Source organism: Orcinus orca, chromosome 14 (assembly GCF_937001465.1).
Source record: "Orcinus orca chromosome 14, mOrcOrc1.1, whole genome shotgun sequence".
NCBI classification, from domain to species: Eukaryota; Metazoa; Chordata; class Mammalia; order Artiodactyla; family Delphinidae; genus Orcinus; species Orcinus orca.
Genome location: NC_064572.1, coordinates 78,569,790 through 78,586,179, shown reverse-complemented (window position 1 = coordinate 78,586,179; position 16,390 = coordinate 78,569,790). Strand labels below are relative to the sequence as shown.

Sequence of the window (16,390 nt, the reverse complement as noted above, 5' to 3'; positions counted from 1 at the left end):
GTGAGACAGGGGAGTGGCAGTGACGGTGTTGGGCCCCTTGAGTTCCAGGGTGGGGTGTGAGTTGGGGTGGCAAGCGTCACTCACATAGGAGTTAATCTCAGCGATTGATTAGAGAAGAGCTACTGGGCTAGGCCAGGTGTGCGGGCAGGGCCTGGGTGAGGGGGCTCTGAGGCAGACAGGAGGGGACAGATGTGACTCGTCCTAGGGCCCCTCAAGGTTGAGGAGAGGCAGGGTCTGGTAGGCAAACGAGGCCGGAGGGCAGTGAGACGTTTCGTTACTGAATGGGACAAATGCCAGCGACAGGAACGAGCCCGGTTGGGGCGTCAGAGGCCAGAGTGAGGGGCCTGGGGACCTAGTCCTCAAGTCCTTCACAGGACACGTCTCACCTTTCAGCTCAGCGTCCCCTCCCTTCCCTTCCGACAGGCGGGGCATGACGCCAAAACGCGCTGCTACTAAATGTAGCTGGCGGCATTCATGAGTCAGCAAGCTGTTTTATTTCGTCAACTGAGATTAAACCTTTTCTTCTTTGGCAAAGCGCAAAGTTTCTTCCGTATGATTTCTTGTGATCAGGGTCATTTTAAAGGACGGGTGCTCAGAAGCGGGAGGACCAGAGCATTCTGTAACTCAGAACAATGCATGCTGTCTCCCCGCGGTGGCCGGCGCTTCCCTGAAAGCCACTGGTGACTGAGTCTGCAAGGCAGAGGGGACACCGAGGTCACGGGTCAAGGAGCTGTAGCTCTGCGTCAGATGGCATTGCTCACCCAGAGTGGCAGAGAATCAGTTCCGGGAGCCTGTGTTAAAGGACTGGGGCACTAGCCTGGGGTGGCTGAATGTCCACCTGAGACGCTCTCTAGGAAGATTTCCATGCATCTTCGTGGGAAGCGATGCAGGTGCAGGTAGCCCCCGCTCCAGATCTGAGTCACCTGCATCCCTTTCACATTCTCAGGGCTCGGGGAGAGATGACCGCATGTCAGCCTCCTCTGCCCTCTGCCTGCTCCCAGTGCATGGTGACACCCGCATGGTGGGTGGGGTGGATTCCATGGCCACCTCCCACCATCTTGCCCCGCCCACACTTGGCCGGGTAAGAGGCAGGCGTCGTGGTGCTTTTCCATCCTGGGGAGAGGATAAACAAGCTCTGGGTCCCCCCCCTCCCCCCCCGTGCTGTGTGTGTGTGTGTTCCTATTTAGGACTGGGAGAAACTCAAAGTGAACTTTCTTGGAATCTCTGGAATTTCTTGGCAAAGCCTCATCTTGGGAAGGAGGAGGCAACCTGGATGTTTGCCGTCAGTGGCAGGAAGGTGGGTTTTCCTGGGGTCTCGCTGGCTTGAAGACATTCTTCTTCTCCTCTGTGGGAGCCTCAAGCCCGCCTTTGCGCTTTGGTGGACCTGTGTGCAGGGCTGAGTAGCTTTGTGCTTTGTCAGCTGCTGGGCTGACTCCTGCCAGCTGATGGTGATGACAGCACTGAGCAGGCGCTTCCTCTGTCCAGGTCAACTGCTTGATACTTGGTAGCTCCTTTCTCTCTCACAACAGCCCTCTGTGGAAGGTACTGTTCCTTTCTGCACATTCCAGATGTGGAAGCTGAGGCTCAGAGAGGTTGTTTAACTTGCCCAGGGTCACACAGCTAGAAACAGAGTCAGGACTCAAATCTAGACTTTCCAACTTGACGTGTGGCTGTGGGCCAGAGAGTTTGCTTGGCTCTAGCTGGCTTTAGCCTCTTGCTGGCCCTCCTCCTGCCTAAGTTCCCCCAAAGGCCCTTGCTGTCTTCTGGTCTCTAACCCCCTACACATGTGCTTCCTTGGGCTGGAACGCCCTTCTACTTGGCCAACTCCCACTTATTCTCAGGACCTGGCTCAGTGACACCTTCCTCCAGGAAGCTCTCCCAGACTGCTCCCCACATCCAGGCTGGATGCCTCTCTGTGTGGTCCCATGGCACCCTGGGCTTCCTCCCAGCAGATGTTGACCACCCACTGGTATAAGTGGGGCTCTACTTGTCCATCTCCTCCACCAATGCAATCGTCTTCAGGGTGGGGCCTGCTCACTAGATGTTTGATGAATGAATGAATGTTAACTCGAGTCTCTTGCTGTAGTGTCTGGTCAGCACTGCAGCCTGGTTGCTGGGTTTCCATCCCTCCTTGCCTCCCTGTGCCTCAGTTTCTTATATGGAAGATGGAGAGACTCACAGGGTAAACGAGTGAACCCACGGGAAGGACTCAGAACAGCCCTGGCCACCCTCAAGCTGGCCTTATTCTGTCCGGGTGGGGCAGGAAGGCTCTGCCCGGGGCTGACCTACTTCTCCCTTAGGTGCTACTCTCCCGGGTGAATGACTCAGCATTTGGAAATCTTTTTTTTCTTTTTTAAGGAGTCACATCATTCCCCCATCAAACTAAAGCTATTAGGTGAGGTTAAATGCCGGCTGACGGGTGGGGGTGGGATGGCCAGCAAGAAAACTGTCCAGATAAAAACAAGAGACCCGTTGCCATGGAGGACAGAAAATAAAATGTGTGTGTGAATGTGGGGGGATGAGGAGGGGCTGAGGCAGGAGATGCAGGAATTGGGATAAGAAATGAGACTGGAGGTAGTGCTCGTGGCTACAGGCCTGTAGATGCCACAGCCTACAGACCTTGAGCCCTGAAGCCCCCCTAGACTGTCCCCCAGGGAGGAAATGTGTCACCTAGCGGGGCTGTGCCTCCTGGGGGAGGGTCCTTTTCTCCTTCAGCCCGTATTTTCTCTTGCAGTCCTTTCCAAACTCCACTCTGTACAAGAGTCCCACCAGTGGCTTCAAGAAGACGGTTCTGTGGCGCGGCGCCCGAGGCTGGACCGCAGATCTGTGCCGTCTCTGAATTGGGGCCGAATTGCACATGCCTTGCGATGAATCTTGGATTTTTTTTTTTTTTTTTTACTAATTGGAGCGGGGACGAATCATAGATTTCCGATTTTATGTAAAATTCTGCTCAGCGCATTAAAGCCATCCCTTTTCCAAAAAAAAAACAAAAACAAGAAAACCGAGGGCAAGACCACTCCTGTGTCCCTCCTGGGCGTTCACAAAGCACGTTCACACGCAAAGGGCCTCGTGCAGTCCCACAATCAAGAAGTCCTTGGAACTTTGTGTAGGCCAGTGTTTCCCTGACTACTTGACCAGGGAACCCTTTTCATAGCATATTTTCACGTTACCCCCATCAACTTCCTGTAGTTCCAGGAACCCTTTCCCCTAAAAGGGACTGGCACACTGTTCACATCATTGAGATTGAATTGACTTTTCTTTCGAAACTTAAAATGAAAAGCCAAATAAAATCTGTATTAGTTTCCTAGGGCTGCTGTAACAAGGTACCATAAACAGGGTGATTTAAAACAACAGACAATTTTTGTCTCAGAGTTCTGAAGGCCGGAAGCCTGCAATCAAGGTGTCGGCAGGGCCGTGCTCCCTTTGACGCCCGTAGGGGAGGATCCCTCCTTGTCTCTGGTAGCTTCTTGTGACAGCATCACGCCAATCTCTGCCTTTGTCTTCACATGACCACCTTACCTCTGTGTGCTGTCTCTGTGTCTCTTCTCTTCTTATAAAACTGCGAGTTGTATTGGATTAGAATCCCATCCTAGCTCCATGTGACCTCATCTTAACTAATCACATCTGCAATGACACATCTGCAATGGGAGTTCACTGCAACCATTTGGAAAGGTGCTTTCTCCACCTTCCGAGACCAGGCAATGATGTTATGTGCAGTTAGTGTGGATGGAGGGGTTGCTGCCTGTCGGTCACTGTGCGTGCAGAGTGTATTACAAACAGCATCTCATCGCACTTTTTCACAGTCCTGAGAGCTGGGCTCTGTTGTTATCCCTGTTTTATTAGGTGAGCAGGTTGAGTTGACACAGCTGGCCAGTGGTGAACTGGAGTTTGAAGCCGGGTCTGTGTTTCTGCACTGCCCTGGTTCTTATGCTCTGTGCTGTGCAGCTTCTGGTGGAAATGAGTAGCTGGCTTCAGATCAAGTCCCCGTGTCTCCCAGGTGCTTTTTCCACTTGCTTAATTTTTTCTTTTTGGTCTCCATATATTTATTGGCCATTTAGGTTTGACCTTTAGTGAATTTATGTCAAATTTATGTCCATATCCTTTGCCCACTTTTCTATTGTCTTCCTATTGTAAATTTGTGAGAACTCTTTATATAGGACAGATACTGACACTTTCTCTGTAAAATGTAAATATTTTCCGTAAATAGTTGTCTGTTTGCTTAATTTACTATATCTTTTGCCATCTAAGAATTTAATATTTCTTGGCTAAGGTATGTCTTTTTTTTCCTTTATGCACTTTGAATTTCCTAGCTCCATTAAAATAGATTCCCCAATACCTACTTTGTATTTTCTTGTCTCTAAATTATATGATTTTTCTTGTTTTTCTTTTTGCAGATAACATTTATTCCAACTAGAACTTATTTTTGCCAATAGAACTTATAGTTTGAGGTAGGGATCTGACACTATTTTCCTCCAGAAAGATATCCACTTGGGCTAGCATCATTTGTTAAATAAACTGTTCTTTCCAGTTGAATTCCATTCACTTGTTTTTCTCCAGGGAGGATAAGGCTGGGAAAGTGTCTGGGAGGTGGGGTTTTGGGAGCTGCAGGAATGTTGGGATGAGGTGCTCTGGTGAGGGAGGGGCCTGTGCAAGAAGGGAAGGGAGTTGGGGACAGAAGGTTCGACAGAGGAGAAGAAGTTACGGGGTCAGAGAGGCAGGTTGACTCCTGTTCCAGGGGCACCCCTGGAGGAACCAGAGCTTTCGGCTGGGGTGGGGCCAGCGCTGCTGGGACAGGGATACCTGTATGGACAGAGAGTGCCCTTATTCACAGGGTGTGGTCCCAAGGGTGTGGAGGTCGGGGGTGTTGATGAGAAGGCAGAGCACAAGGCCTGGGACTTGGGGAGGGGGGATTCCCCAGGGGATGGACAGCTGAGCAGGAGCCCGGTCCCCTGGATGCTGTGCCCGCCCACCTCCTGGGCACTCACCTTCCCAAGCACGCCAATGGGTTCTTCCTGGAAGCACCTGCTACTCTGCCTGGACGTGTGCTCACCCTGTGCATGGGGTAGTCTGGAAACGCTAATTGATTAACTAATGTCTTCAGGAGCAGCCCGCACTGCGGGATGAGTGACCTTTGGTGTATAAACCCGCAGCTTGCTTGGCCCTTAGGTGGGCAACTCTGAGCAGTGGTCTGCACCCTCTCCTAGAGGTCCCCAGAAGGACTGAACCCCAGTTGCTCATGGCGATGACCTTCTTGTGGACATATCCTTCCCTCTCTCCTTCTCCCGCTCCCCTACCTGTGCTTCCTGGGACCCCCTTGATCAACTCCTGGCACTTGCATCCTTATCTCAGGAGCTGCTTCTGGGGAAACCTAAACTCCTATGTTAGGTCAGCGCCCCAGAGGGCTGGTTGGAACCATCCCATCCCTCCTGCTTCAGGCACTGTTGGTCCCAGGGTTTGGGGGAGGGGAGTGTGAACCTCTGGAGAAGGGAGGAGAGACTTGCAGAGTTTGCCACCTGGGAAGGCTCAGCATTGGAGGTTGTGAGCAACAGAAACTCAGCTCTAACTAGTTTAACCCCAAAGGGGGAAATATTGACTTACGAGACTGAAAAATTCTGATGACGGCAGTAGCCTGCAGCATGGCTGGGCCCAGGGGCTCCAACCGAGTCAGCAGTTCTCTCTCCATTGCTCACCTGCTTCCCTTGTGGTTGCTTTCATTCTGGAAGGGGGGCAGCTTTCCATGTGGTGCCCCTACCCCAGCCTCAGGTTTATATTCCACTAGCTTAGCAACCCCATTGGAAAGAGTCTGCCTCTCTTCTAGTAATTTTAGGAAACATCCCAGCCCTGACTCTCACTCAGTAAAGCCCGGGTGAAGGACCAAAGTCTGAACCAATCCTTGCAGCCAGGTAGAGGGTGTGAGCTGACTGGCCAGGTCTGGTCCTGGGCCACCCACCCTGGGGAATGGGCTCAGTCTCATAAGATTGGAGGCCTTGTCTCTCCCTACAAAGATGGGCTCTGTTCCCTGTGGAAGAAGGGACAGGAAAGTGAAATCCACAGATGAGGATGGGCAGGTTGGGTTGGCGCGGGACAAAGGAGAACAGAACAACCGGGAGAGGAAGGCAAAGAGCCATTGGGCGGAGGGAAAGGAGACAATTTCAGTGACTTTATTGTGGAGCCCAGGCTGTCAGATGCCTGCCCTGAAGCACTGTTATGAGAAGGCAAGGACTGAAAAAAAATAGGTTCAATGTTTTTGGAGGGGGGTTTATTTTAAAACTTTTTATTTTGAAATGGTTTTAGATTAACCCAAGATTTGCAAAGATAATACAACTTTCCTGTGTGCCCTCATCCAGTTTCATGTTAACACCTTACATACCTGCGGTGCGGTGCGTTTACCAAAACTAAGAAATTATCATTGCTGCGCCACTATTAACGCAAGTACAGACTTTATTCAGATTTCCCCAGTTTTCCCTACTGATGTCCGTTTTCTGTTCTAGGATCCAGTCTAGGATCCTACATTGCTTTTAGTCATCGTGTGTCCTTATCTCATTTATAGTCATCGTGCGTCTCCTCCAGTCTGTGACAGTTTTTGCCGTGTTTCCCTGCCTTTCATTACCTGGACATTTTTGTAGGGAGGCTGTCAGATGGTTCGTAGAATGTTCGTCAGCATGGGTATAACTGACGTTTTCTCCCGAGGACACTGAGCTTACGGATCTGGGGATGAAGACCGCAGAGGTGAAGTCTTCTCAATGCATCGTATCCAAGGGCTCAGGATACCAACGTGACTTCTCACTGCTGCTGTTAAGCAGGTGGTCACTGGGTTTAGGGGCTGCCCGCCAGGTCTCTCTACCGTAAAGTTAGTATTTCCCCCTTTCCACACTCTATTTGGGATGCAGGGCTTTGGATGAGTTTTGTCCTGGGAATGGGGAGCAGATGCCCTCTCTTCCTCCCCGGGTTCTCCCTCCTCCCCAGCCAGGCCTCCGTGTACACCTGCTGGGGTGGACGCTGGTGCCGTGTTCTCTGTCACTCTCCAGGAAGGCTGGCGGTGGCTTCTCCTTGAGGGTTCTGAATCTCAAGGCCGTCCTGTCTGCTGGGTCACAGAACCGTTGTGTTTCACATGCAGCCGGTTTGGGGCTCTAGTTGTGCATATCTGGATTCTAATTGGGAAACTCGGGCCAAAGCCAGATGTGGTGCTGCCCCAGCTTCCTGGAGAAACCCGGAGTTTTCTCCACGACAAAGATGGTCTAGTCCAGGGAAGTAAGGAGAGTTTGCTCGCAGAAGCGGGAGTAACTGAATTACCTAGGAGGCCAGCGGCGCCTCTCACCTGCTGGGAGGAGATGGATGTCTCTACTGAAAAGAAGGAGGTGGGGCGTGCTCCAGGTGACCTGAGCGGAGGGCTCACAGAGCCGGGGAGGACACCAGCCCTGGCCCGAGACGTTGGTGACAGCCCGTTTGCCAGGGTCTCTGCTGACCTGTGGTTGCTCTCTGGAAGTGAAACATTTTGCAGATTTACTCATTTGGGTCCTGTTGGCAGTTATGTTCTGAAAGATAATCAGTTGTCGGAGCAACTAAGACCCTGTGCTTTAAAAGAAAGCTGAGGACTTCCCTGGTGGCACAGTGGTTAAGTGGCCAATGCGGGGGACATGGGTTTGAGCCCTAGTCCTGGAAGATCCCACATGCCGTGGAGCAACTAAGCCCGTGCACCACAACTACTGAGCCTGCGCTCTAGAGCCCATGCGCCACAACTACTGAAGCCCACGCGCCTAGAGCCCGTGCTCCGCAACAAGAGAAGCCCGCGCACTGCAACGAAGAGTAGCCCCCTGCTCACCACAACTAGAGAAAGCCCGCGAGCAGCAACAAAGAACCAACACAGCCAAAAATAAACAAACAAACAAACAAACAAATAAATAAAAGGAAGCTGAGCCTGTAAAAGTAAGTGTGGTTGGTGACCCAGAAAAATCGGAAGTTTGTACAATTCCTGTGCATGTATGGAATTCGGGCACTTTGGCTCCTACTGGCATTGAGGGGCAGGCTGGGAAGACACTGGGTTTGGATTTGGTGTCAGCCCCGTGAGCGGCAGGCCTCGGCTGCACCCTTTATTAGCGTGGGGTGACCTCAGGCAAGCGACCTGGCCTCCCGAGCCTAGCGTCTCCTCTGAGAAATGGGGATAATGATAGTGCAGCCATCTCGTCTTGCAGCTCAGGGGCTGTTTGGATTTGAGGTTATTCGGCAGGCAGGAAATTAAAAAAATATATATGCATGAGGGATATTTTCTATTTGGCCCAAGAAGGAGAAACACGATTTGGGCACTGTGTGCCTGAGGCTGAGAGGGGCCCTGGGGACGGAGGACCCTGTCTGCCATCCCACCCTCACCTCCAAGGACTGGCTCTGAGTCCCTAGAAGCAGGAAACAGAAGTGGCTGCTTTGGGGAAACTTTGCAAGGTGTGAGGCTCAAGTAGGGCTGCTTGGGGCCCTGGGGACTGTGGGACCCTAACCAGGAGGGCCCCTGAGCTGTTTGAGCCTGGATCCTGCCAGGGCGGAGGAAACATGGCTGGCCAGCACCTAGAGGGTTTTGTGCTCTGGGAAATGGTGTCTGAACACCAGTGCAAGGGCAGGGTGGGACGTGTCCCCTGAGGGGCTTGTGGACAGCAGTGAAGAGGCCAGAGTAGGGGAAGGTGAGTAGAGAGTGTGCCTGAGCTCACAGGAGCCCCAGGAACACCCGGGAACAAGGTTCAAAGAGGCCGAGACCCTGAGGGTGGTGGCCTCGAGCTGGTGAGATGCAGGCTCAGTGGTCATGGAGGTTCCCAGATGGTGCCACCTGCAGGGGTGGCCGAGGACACTGGGTCACTGTAATACCTACCTCCTAAGGCTGGGGGTCAGGTGAGAGCACCGGGGGGGCAGGCATTGTGACGACTCAAAGGGCTATGATAAGCTCCAGTGCACCCTACCCAGCCACCTCGTCATCGCTCTGAGCCTCAGTTTTCACATGTGCGAAATGGGAATGATGAGAAGGCTCTCCTTCCCCTAGAGTTGTTACGAGGATGGAGTGACATAAATATGACTTCTTCTTAGTGGCTGAATAACATGCACAAAGTCACACAGCTGAGAGCATCAGTGTCAGATTCTGTTTGACCCCGTCATAATCAGCGTCGTATCCCTGCATAGCCAACGCTCAGCAGATGTGGGTGAAGGAATAAGTGAATGCTGTTCCCATATTCCACAGTGTTCCATTAAAGCTCAAAGTGCTATTTGTAGAAGTCCTGTTATGAACACACTCCCACAGAAACAAGTAGGACCTGAGCTCCGAGCAATGAAGTTCACTGAGGGCTGGTCTGCAAGCTATTGCGTGTTGCTTTCTTTCATCCTTGTAATGATCCTATGAAGTGGGTCCTATGACTAGAACCCAATTCCCACTGAATATAATTCCCATTTTGTAGCAAAGGGAACCAAGTCTTGGAGAGGCCAGGTGATTTGCCCAAGGTCCTAAGGAGGTAAGAGGCAAAGCCAGGATTTGAATCAGGTGGCTTCCTCCAGAGCCCAAACGCTCCAGCCCTTCATTTTGCAGTTGATGATGGCAGAGAACTCGGTCCCAGGTATCCAGTGGGCAGGCCAGCCCCGGACCCCATCTCTGGTTAACCAACCCAGGCTCCCACCGTACCACTAACGAGCAGTTTCCAGGAGGTTGCTGCCAGGAAACAAGACCCAAGGCCTCCTCCAGGAATTACATTAGGGGCTTAAGAGGCAGAGAGTGTTTCAGAATAGCTATTGGAGCCGACAATTATTATTTTTTTGGTTCGATGGGTAAAATTTCCCTCTCGCTTCTTACTCCCCTGCTAAAGGACTCAATTGAATAAGTAAGAGAAACAGCAGCATGTGTTATTTGAAAACTGTTTAGTGCAATTACCTTCGCAGACTTTACTGAATTTGAAAATGATAGATGGCAAATCTTAATTTCCCAAACGCTCCACTCCGGCAAGCAGTTTGTTAAAGATTAGCAGTGTGGCTAATCACCGGTGCATAATGCCCACGAATACACGTTTTTCCTTTTTATGAAACACATTATGCTAATCACCCTGTATTCCATTTTTCAATAAAAGGTCAGCAGAGCACTGTTTGTTCAGAATGTGCAATTTAAACTTCATGTCTGTCATTAGAGATAATCTAGGTTTGCTGTATCAAGTGGGGTTGTCATAGAAACCAGACCCGCAAGCTTTGTTTATGGCCTTTGGAGAATAAACACTTTGCATTTATTTCTCTGGAAAGGAAAAAAAAAACAAAACATCAGAAATCATCGAACAATTAAGTAAGGTTTGAAACAGAGCGATAATAGCCCAGAAGAGAGAGCTATGTCATTCATCAAAAATCAATAACTGTCACACAGTTGGTATACCCGGGCATTCAAGCAGGTAACTGACGGAAGTGGTCAAATGTTTCCCCTGGAAAGAACAAGTAAGGGAGAGCGGATGTGTTATTATGTCAAGTAGAGAATTAATTTAAGTGTGCTAATGGGCTTTATCTAAGCTAATAGACCCCTGAAAAATATTTTGTATAAATTGCATCAAGTGCCTGATTAGGCTTTTTTTATGCCATATATTTGGATATTCACTTGTGAACCCCGAATAGCCGAGATGATTCCATAGCATGGTTTTTCTGATCTTCCTCCTGTCGTTTATGAGGACCCTCCCTGGAAGCAGTTCAGGGATCCTGGGCTTCAGCATTTTAAGATCCTGCTTGAGTAGCTTCACCATGTTTATCAAATCGGAATGCAGGATGATGCCCAGTTAAATTTGAATCGTTTTTTAGGCATGTCACAAATATTGCACGGGGTATACTTATGCTGAAATTGTTGTTTATCTGAAATGCAAATTTAACTGGGTGTCCTATATGAAATCTGTCTTCCTGTGTCTGAAGGGTCCAAGGGGGTGAGGCGGTCACTCTCTGAGCTCCTCTGCCAGCCTCAGTCAGGCCTGTGCTTCTTTTAATAGGGGAAGGAGAAGTGTGTGCATGGGATGCGGGTGCATGACTAATCCTGTTAGTGTGATTGTGGCTCTGATTTGCCTGAGGCACCAAGCAAAGTCAAGTGCAAACAAGTCAACCACTTGGAAATGACCAAACAGCGCTCAGCCCAGCCACCCCATAGGGGGAAAGCTTCTGGGCGTTTGCCCACCGAAAGAGGGTTGTTAGACCTCCTTTCCTGGGCTGGGAGCTAACTGCCCCCAGTTGTTTCCTGTGGTGTGTGATGCTCAATTCGGGGCTGAAAGGGTGGGGTTCTGTGAACTGTGGCCCTGGCCATGGGCAACTTCACTGTTGTAACCTCCACCCATGCGACGCAATTCGCAGAGATCTGGTAACTGGCAGAAGGTGCATTCATTAGCCTACTGTATTGGATTCAGGTTGATGGAGTGAAGTACCCAACACACATTCAGTTCAACACGTGGGAATTCAGTATCTGCTGCCCTGGCTCAGGCACTCAAGGGGACCCAAAGCCAGATGACGGCGAGTCCTCCAGGGATGCCTCAGCCCGCAGGGAGAGAGTCAAGCATAGATGTCACTCGAGAACCAGCAGATGGTCCGAGTGCCAGAGCAGAGGCAGAAACAAAATGCCACGAGAATGTGTGGGAAGAGACGGGTGTCACCCCGGGAGTCTGGGGAGCCTTCTTGGAGGACGGGGATTCGCAGGTGGTCTTTGAGGTGACTGTGTATTAAATGAGATTAGTTAGCGCTAAAAGTATGTGTCTTACAAGGACACTCTCACTGGATTTGGGGGCCGCCCTAATTCAGCACGATCTCATCTCCATCCTCAATTACCTCTGTGAAGACCCTACTTCTAGATAAGGTCACATTCTGAGTTTCCAGGTAGACATGAACTTTTGGAGGAGACTATTCAACCAACTATAGTTGCCAATGATGAAATCTTACAGATTTCACAAAATGTAGAGATTCTGCCTTCTCTTGAACAATCAGATCTGGCCCTGGTGGGCCTCCAGTAGACCGGGTCAGAGGGGCAACTGGCCTTTCCCCAGGCACACCCTCTCCAGGCACCAGGTGCCCTGCTCAGTTCTTCACCTGCCCAAGCCCTGCTTTAGTTCAGGTAGAGCTGTCACGCAGCCTCTGTGAGGCTGGAGTCTGCTTCCTGCTCTCCCATCTCCTTCCCAACACGTCCTTCATGACATACACTCATTTATTCTATGCATGAGTTGCTGCTTAATAGTATCTATTTCCAGAGTCAGAAATATTTGATTCCAATTAGGGACACCAAGTTGAAACCCATGCAGTGTCAAAAATGCAGGTCAGGTGATAATTGAGAGCCCTGGGACATAGGACAAGGAGGGAGGGTGTAGGCTCCCAGACCAGGCAAGCCATGCAGCTCCTGCTCTGATCCCTGTGGGGTCTTGGGAAAGTAACTCAGTCTTAAGTAGCCTCAGTTTCACACCTGTGAAATGGGTATAATAACAGTTCCCTTCAATGTTGTTAGAACTTGAAATACTGTGTGTAAAGTGCCCAGCAGAGTCCTGGCATGTAGTAGAGGCTTAATAAGTGTCTGGTGAATAAATCATGCGTGAACTAGTTGTCTGAACTTTGAATCACTTACAGCTAAAACAGGATAAATGGTTCAGATGCAAATAATAGTGTCCAAAACACACTGATGAAATCAGGAAAGAAGGTGGTAGAATGTTCCAGGAAAGACTCTCCTTGGCCCTGCAATGCAATAAACTATTCATTTTTTTCAGTCAAAAGGAATTCACTCCAAGATCAGTAAGTAGTCATTCCATAAGTAGTAATAATGGCAAACCTCAGTGGTTATCCCAACAGATGCAAAGTTTACATAATTAGGGAGCAAAGTCAGATATTTTTCCAACATCTAGGATAGCATTTCCAATTGTGTGTGTTCTAAAAAAGTTAATAGGTGTTCTGTGAAAAAAAAAACCGTTCCTGGTTAAACAATTTGGGAAAATCCTCAAGTATAAGAGTTTTCTTTACTGCAGGAATTTTCAGAGGCTTTAATATGTTAATATGGAGTGTGAATTTCCTAAATTAGGATAGAACATGGAGTATCTCCCAAATATATTTGGGCAGAGAAAAACCACCTTCCCCCATACCTTTTTTTGGAACTAGCGCTGCATGGAGCACAGCACTGGGAAGACATACCACGATTTCTGATGAATACTGTCTCCCCACCAAATGCTAGATATTCTTGTAGGTTTCAGGAGGGCTCCAATCCTTGATAGAACTGGCTGGCTCCACAGCCCTATGATTTCGGTTATTAAATGAAAGGCTGATCAAAGGGCTATGGAAGGAAAGACACTGGGCATTGAGCCTGTCTGAACGATGTCACCTTTAAGGCAACTGGTGAGAGATTCCTGTAGGCTGCCTACAGATAGACCGAATAGGAAGGATTGGGGAAAGCCAGGACAAGGGTCCAGCTGCCCCACGTGGGCTCCCATCTGTCTCAGCTTCCAGGCCCTCCAGGGCCAAATCTCAAGTGCTGGGACACAGATAGGGCTTCCTGGGGCCTGGGGTCGGAGGTTGCCTGTTTCTGAAGCTATCACCTTGAGGCTCCTTATTTCTCTGCCGCCAAACCCCACCAGCTGACTCTGCCCAGTAACCCCCTTCCCACCAAGACTCGAAGATGCAGGCAAAACTCATCAGCCTTACAATTTAAGCCCTAGATTCTACCTCTAAGTCATTCTTTTTTTTTTTTTAAATAAGCTTTCTGTTTTTAATTAATTAATTTATATTTTTTAATTTTTGGCTGCGTTGGGTCTTTGTTGCTGCACATGGGCTTTCTCTAGTTGCGGCGAGTGGGGGCTACTCTTCGTTGCAGTGCATGGGCTTCTCATTGTGGTGGCTTCTCTTGTCATGGAGCACGGGCTCCAGGCATGCGGGCTTCAGTAGTTGCAGCGCGTGGGCTCAGTAGTTGAGGCTTGCAGGCTCTAGAGCACAGGCTCAGTAGTTGTGGCGCATGGGCTTAGCTGCTCTGCAGCATGTGGGATCTTCCCAGACCAGGGATCGAACCCGTGTCCCCTGCATTGGCAGGTGGATTCTTAACTGCTGCACCACCAGGGAAGTCCTAACTCATTTTTATAACTCCTCTGCTCATATCTCTTGACAGTTCAGTCACATGACTCTCCTAGCTGCAAAGGAGACAAGGAAATGAGTCTTTGACCTGGGTGCCCTTGTGTCCACCTGAAAATCAGGGCTCTCTTAAAAAAAAAAAAAAAAGAAGGAGATACTGGGAGGATACTGGGAGGTAACTAGCAGTCTGCTACAACATCCTTAACTTTGGCCAAGACATTCTTTTTGTTGGTTTTATTGTATTTGTTTACTTTTTAAAAAATAAATAGTCACAGGTAGACTATTTTTCTTTTTAAATATTTACTTATTTGGCTGCGCCGGGTCTTCATTGTGGCAGGCGGGATCTTTAGTTGCGGCATGCGGACTCTTAGTTGCGACATGCAGGATCTAGTTCCCTGACCAGGGATCAAACCTGGGCTCCCTGCATTGAGAGTGCAAAGTCTTAACCACTGGACCACCAGGGAAGTCCCTATTTTATTATTTTTTTATTAATTTTTTTATCGGAGTATAGTTGATTTACAACATTGTGTTAGTTTCTGCTGTACAGCAAAGTGAGTCAGTTATACATATACACATATCCACTCTTTTTTAGATTCTGTTCCCATATAGGTCATTACAGAGTATTGAATAGCATTCCCTGTGCTGTACAGTAGGTTCTTTTTTTTTAGAAAGCACTTTTTAATTATTTATTTATTTATTAAATATTTAGTTATTTATTTATTTGGTTGTGTGGGTGTCTTAGTTGCAGCAGGTGGGCTCCTTAGTTGTGGCATGCGAATTCTTAGTTGCGGCATGCATGTGGCATCTAGTTCCCCAACCAGGGATCGAACCCGGGCCACCTGTGTTGGGGGTGTGGAGTCTTAACCACTGCGCCACCAGAGAAGTCCCCAGTAGGTTCTTATTAGTTATCTATTTTATATATAGTAGTGTGTATATGTCAATCCCAATATATCCCTCCCCCTTTTCCCCCTTCATAAGCATAAGTTTGATTTCTACATCTGACTCAATTTCTGTCTTGTAAATAGGTTCATTTGTACCATTTTTTTAGATTCCACATATAAGCAATATCATCTGATATTTGTCTTTCTCTGTCTTACTTACTTCACATAGTATGACAATCTCTAGGTCCATCCATGTCACTGCAGATGGCATTATTTCATTCTTTTTTATGGCTGAGTAATATTCTATTGTATATATGCACCACATCTTTTTTATCCATTCCTCTGTTGATGGTCATTTAGGTTGCTTCCATGTCCTGGCTATTGTAAATAGTGCTGCAGTGAACACTGGGGTGCATGTATCTTTTTGAATTATGGTTTTCTCCAGATATATGCCCATGAGTGGGATTGCTGGATCATACGGTAGCTCTATTTTTAGTTTTTTAAGGAATCTCCATACTGTTCTCCATAGTGGCTGTATCAATTTACATTCCCATCAACAGTGCAAGAGGGTTCCCTTTTCTCCACACCCTCTCCAGCATTTGTTGTTTGAAGATTTTCTGATGATGGCCATTCTAACTGGTGTGAGGTGATACCTCATTGTAGTTTTGATTTGCATTTCTCTAATAATTAGTGATGTTGAGCAGCTTGTCATGTGCTCTTGGCCATCTGTATGTCTTCTTTGGAGAAATGCCTATTTAGATCTTTTGCCCATTTTTTGATTGGGTGTTTTATTTATTTTTTATTAAAAATTTCATACATGTTCACTGATGAAAATCTGAAAAATGTTGGCAATTTTCAAAAAAAGAGCTATCTGTGACCACTAATCATGCTTCCTAGAGATAACTATTATTAACACTGCATATAAATGTTCCCTCCCCCTCCTGCCCAATTTTGAGGTCATGTCTTAAATTTGATATTATATCCTGCTTTTTCACCATATTTTTGCATGTCACTGAAAACCCTTCACAAGTATTTTTAACAATGACAATCATATGGCTGTAATTATATGTACTATGATTTACTTAGTCATTCCTCTAATGGTTATTGAAATTGTTAGCAATTTTTCATTATTAACAGTAAAGAACATTTCCTGGGTTTTGACCTCATTTTGGATTATTTCCCCAGGGCTGATTCCTAGAAGTGAAATTACTGGTTCACATGGGCTGACCTTTGAAAGTTTCTTGATATACAATGCCAAATTGCTTTCTTGAAAGCTGATTCACCTCACTTCCTCCAGGATTGAGAAGAAATATAGGTTTAAAAAAATCATGTTGGCCTTACTTTCGTGAGGGTGGTGGTCAACTGACTGTGGAAACATCCTCCTCTGTGCCCTGTTACCTAACTGTCATCCTGTCACACAGCTGACGTCCTCGTGCTGT

The 16,390-nt window shown here is 48.2% G+C and overlaps 1 non-coding gene and 1 pseudogene across 1 annotated transcript; one reads left to right on the top strand and one right to left on the bottom strand.

Annotated features, from left to right (window-relative positions):
• Positions 1-16,390, top strand: part of LOC117199913 (essential MCU regulator, mitochondrial-like) — a 120,311-nt pseudogene that overhangs the window by 45,007 nt on the left and 58,914 nt on the right.
• TRNAE-CUC (transfer RNA glutamic acid (anticodon CUC)) lies at positions 14,462-14,534 on the bottom strand. Its single transcript has one exon. It is a non-coding gene; the product is annotated as a tRNA-Glu (tRNA).